We start from the raw sequence: 5,000 nt of genomic DNA on the forward strand, positions 1-5,000 counted from the left end.
TTCTGGGGTAAACGTGAGAAGTCCGAAAGGTCGAACGGGTGAGATTCACGCCCATCCGGCCACAGGCCTCCGCCCTCGGCAGATGGGGCCGGCCGCCCGCGCGGAGCAATCCGCGGCGGGGTCGTGTCCGGTTGCCTTTCCACTCGCCGCGGGGTGGGGCCGTTCCGGTGTGCGGTGGGCCGCACTTCTCCCCTAGTAGGACGTCGCGACCCGCTGGGTGCCGGCCTACGGCCCGGGTGCGCAGCCTGTCCTTCCGCGGGCCTCGGTTCGCGTCTGTTGGGCAGAGCCCCGGTGTCCTGGCTGGCTGCCCGGCGGTATATCTGGAGGAGTCGATTCGCCCCTTTGGGCGCTCGGGCTCCCGGCAAGCGCGCGCGGTTCTTCCCGGATGACGGACCTACCTGGCCCGGCCCCGGACCCGCGCCGCTGTTGGCTCGGGATGCTCTCGGGCGGAATAATCGCTCCCGTCAGCGGCGCTTCAGCTTTGGACAATTTCACGACCCGTCTTGAAACACGGACCAAGGAGTCTAACATGTGCGCGAGTCATTGGGCTGTACGAAACCTAAAGGCGTAATGAAAGTGAAGGTCTCGCCTTGCGCGGGCCGAGGGAGGATGGGGCTTCCCCGCCCTTCACGGGGCGGCGGCCTCCGCACTCCCGGGGCGTCTCGTCCTCATTGCGAGGTGAGGCGCACCTAGAGCGTACACGTTGGGACCCGAAAGATGGTGAACTATGCCTGGCCAGGACGAAGTCAGGGGAAACCCTGATGGAGGTCCGTAGCGATTCTGACGTGCAAATCGATCGTCGGAGCTGGGTATAGGGGCGAAAGACTAATCGAACCATCTAGTAGCTGGTTCCCTCCGAAGTTTCCCTCAGGATAGCTGGTGCTCGTACGAGTCTCATCCGGTAAAGCGAATGATTAGAGGCCTTGGGGCCGAAACGACCTCAACCTATTCTCAAACTTTAAATGGGTGAGATCTCCGGCTTGCTTGATATGCTGAAGCCGCGAGCAAACGACTCGGATCGGAGTGCCAAGTGGGCCACTTTTGGTAAGCAGAACTGGCGCTGTGGGATGAACCAAACGCCGAGTTAAGGCGCCCGAATCGACGCTCATGGGAAACCATGAAAGGCGTTGGTTGCTTAAGACAGCAGGACGGTGGCCATGGAAGTCGGAATCCGCTAAGGAGTGTGTAACAACTCACCTGCCGAAGCAACTAGCCCTGAAAATGGATGGCGCTGAAGCGTCGTGCCTATACTCGGCCGTCAGTCTGGCAGTCATGGCCGGTCCTTGCGGCCGGCCGCGAAGCCCTGACGAGTAGGAGGGTCGCGGCGGTGGGCGCAGAAGGGTCTGGGCGTGAGCCTGCCTGGAGCCGCCGTCGGTGCAGATCTTGGTGGTAGTAGCAAATACTCCAGCGAGGCCCTGGAGGGCTGACGCGGAGAAGGGTTTCGTGTGAACAGCCGTTGCACACGAGTCAGTCGATCCTAAGCCCTAGGAGAAATCCGATGTTGATGGGGGCCGTCATAGCATGATGCACTTTGTGCTGGCCCCCGTTGGGCGAAAGGGAATCCGGTTCCTATTCCGGAACCCGGCAGCGGAACCGATACAAGTCGGGCCCCTCTTTTAGAGATGCTCGTCGGGGTAACCCAAAAGGACCCGGAGACGCCGTCGGGAGATCGGGGAAGAGTTTTCTTTTCTGCATGAGCGTTCGAGTTCCCTGGAATCCTCTAGCAGGGAGATAGGGTTTGGAACGCGAAGAGCACCGCAGTTGCGGCGGTGTCCCGATCTTCCCCTCGGACCTTGAAAATCCGGGAGAGGGCCACGTGGAGGTGTCGCGCCGGTTCGTACCCATATCCGCAGCAGGTCTCCAAGGTGAAGAGCCTCTAGTCGATAGAATAATGTAGGTAAGGGAAGTCGGCAAATTGGATCCGTAACTTCGGGATAAGGATTGGCTCTGAGGATCGGGGCGTGTCGGGCTTGGTCGGGAAGTGGGTCAGCGCTAACGTGCCGGGCCTGGGCGAGGTGAGTGCCGTAGGGGTGCCGGTAAGTGCGGGCGTTTAGCGCGGGCGTGGTCTGCTCTCGCCGTTGGTTGGCCTCGTGCTGGCCGGCGGTGCAGGATGCGCGCGCCTGCGCGGCGTTCGCGCCCCGGTGCTTCAACCTGCGTGCAGGATCCGAGCTCGGTCCCGTGCCTTGGCCTCCCACGGATCTTCCTTGCTGCGAGGCCGCGTCCGCCTTAGCGTGCTCCTCCGGGGGCGCGCGGGTGCGCGGATTCTCTTCGGCCGCCATTCAACGATCAACTCAGAACTGGCACGGACTGGGGGAATCCGACTGTCTAATTAAAACAAAGCATTGCGATGGCCCTAGCGGGTGTTGACGCAATGTGATTTCTGCCCAGTGCTCTGAATGTCAACGTGAAGAAATTCAAGCAAGCGCGGGTAAACGGCGGGAGTAACTATGACTCTCTTAAGGTGGCCAAGTGGCGGCGGTGTGGCTGCATCCGGACTTGGCTTTTCGAAGTGCGGTCTTGATGTAGTCGTGCTGCTGCTGCGAGGTGCCTTCCTTGGGTTATAGTTACAGGGAGAGTGATGCGCAATACATGGGCCTAGCCCTCTTAGCCTCTCCTCTCCTGCGGTCTTCTCCCCTTCTCGTGGGCCCGCTGATTTTAGCAGAGTGGAAGACCGCACCAGGGGCTTGGGGGGGTTACCAGCCCCCCCTCGCACTATCCCTTTTTTAGTTGGGGGCAGTAAGCAGAGAATAAGTGGTGGCCCTTCCGCTGAAGGTGCCACCCCAACTCCCCCAGCACCTAGCCGGCCAACCGGCCGTGCCGAAAATCTTGTAACTTTTGCAGCTATGTATACCTGTAGTGAGTGCCACCGCAGCTTCACAACCAAGAACGGTCTCGGGGTCCATCGCCGCCGCCAACATCTTGCGGCCGCCAACGCGGAGATCGTCACGGAGAGGCATCGCGCGAGGTGGACGGAGGAAGAAGTCCTGTCGCTCGCCAAGGCGGAGGCCGAACTGTTCCTTGAGAGGGACGCCCGGTTCTTCTTCGTCAATCAAGAACTCATCAGGATGTTCCCCGACCGAACGCTCGAGGCAATCAAGTGCCGACGGCGGCAAGCTGCCCACAAGCAGCTTGTCCGCCAATTCATGGAGGCGCTTGAGATCGGTCGGGGGGAAGAGCCGGCGTCCCGCCGGGGAGCAGCGAGCCCGCTGCCTGACGCGGGCGAGGCCGCTGCGCCGCCCGTCGACGCAGCCGAGGACTTCGCGGCCGACACCACCGGGCCGCCGCCGGAGGGGCCGACTGACGCCGCCATCTGGGAGCATCTGGCGGGGCTACCCGCTTCCGCCCAGCGTTTCTCTGCCCTGGATCGTGTCATAGGTCTGGGGCGGGGCACGCCGCCCGATGTCATCCTGGGCATGCTCCCGGATGCCCTTGCGTCGGTCGGGTCCAGAGGGGAGAGATCGATCACCAGGACACAGCGGCCGCGCCAACCATCGAAGCGGCCGCCTGCCGCGCCGCCGACGCAGAAGCGCAAGCGGCGCCGCTAATAGTACGCGAGAACGCAGGATGCCTTCCGACGGTCGCGTGCACGTTGCGTGCGCGGCCTCTTGGATGGCACCCTGCTCCAGCCGCCACCTGCCATCCCTGGTCTGCTGGACTTCTGGGCGGACCTCTTCACCAAGAAGCCCATCTCAACCGCGGGCTTCATTCGTGACCGCCTCCTCCCGCACTCAGAGCCTGTCGCTCTCGAGTGCATATGGGGGCCGGTCACACATGAGGAGGTCGCCGCCGCGTTGCCGCCCAGGGGATCAGCAGCCGGGCCGGACGGCCTTACCCCAGCGGAGTTGCGGCGCCTGCCGCACGAAGTCCTGGTGAAAGTGATGAATCTCTTCCTTCTGGCCCGCGCCCTTCCGGAACGCCTGCTTCGCGCGCGGACGTCCCTTCTCCCGAAAACGGCTGCACCAACATCCCCCGCTGACTTTCGCCCCATTACGGTCTGCTCGGTGTTGGCGCGGACCTTTCACAAGGTTCTCGCGTCACGCCTGATGCGCGCATGTGCTGTGGACGAACGTCAGCGGGCATTCATCCCTCGGGATGGGATGTTGGAAAATACCTTCATCTTGGACACTGCTCTCACCGACGCAGTTCGCTCCTGCCGCTCTGTCTTTGTGGCATCGATCGACGTATCTAAGGCATTCGATTCGGTAGATCATGCTGCCCTTCGCCCCGTGCTGAAGGCGCATGGCCTGCCGGATTGCTTTGTCGAGTATGTCGAGCGGTGCTACGAGGGCAGCACGACAGTGATAGCGGACGGCGCCGGCGTGGGCGTGTCTGTGCAGCCAGCACGGGGCGTTCGCCAGGGCGATCCCCTCTCCCCCCTCCTGTTCAACTTTGCGGTGGACTACGTTTTAGGCCAACTGCCCTCCCACATCGGAGCTCGGATCCTCGGTCGCAGAGTCAACGCTGCGGCCTTTGCAGATGACGTCTTGCTGTTTGCAGCGACCCCGAGGGGCTTGCAGTCCCTCATCGACGCAGCTACCGCAGCCCTCGCCCACCTGGGGCTGCAGATCAACGCCCGGAAGTGTTTCACCCTCGCCTTAGTCGCGTCAGGGCGCGAGAAGAAGGTGAAGGTGGACAGCAATGTCACCTTCACAGCAGGCAATACCACCATGCCTGCCCTGCGTGTGGGTGAAACCTTCCGGTACCTGGGGCTGCAATTTTCCACGGCGGGTCGCTGTGTCTTCAATCCACGTAGCCACCTGGTGGAGCAGCTTGACGTCATCTCCCGAGCTCCGCTGAAGCCGCAACAGCGCCTCCACGCTCTCACCAACGTACTTCTCCCTGGCCTGTACCACGGGCTGGCCCTCAGCCGCACCCGGGTGGGTGCATTGAAGTCGGCCGACGTTACCATCCGGGCCGCCGTCAGGAGATGGTTCCGCCTTCCGGCGGACACCCCCCTGGGATACTTCCACGCTCCTGTTGCCCAGGTGGGCCTCGGCATT

General features: G+C 62.7%; 1 pseudogene; it reads left to right on the top strand.

The window, feature by feature from the left end:
* Nucleotides 1-5,000, top strand: part of LOC124576643 — a 7,666-nt pseudogene that overhangs the window by 423 nt on the left and 2,243 nt on the right.

Source organism: Schistocerca americana, unplaced genomic scaffold (genome assembly GCF_021461395.2).
Source record: "Schistocerca americana isolate TAMUIC-IGC-003095 unplaced genomic scaffold, iqSchAmer2.1 HiC_scaffold_254, whole genome shotgun sequence".
Lineage (NCBI taxonomy): Eukaryota > Metazoa > Arthropoda > Insecta > Orthoptera > Acrididae > Schistocerca > Schistocerca americana.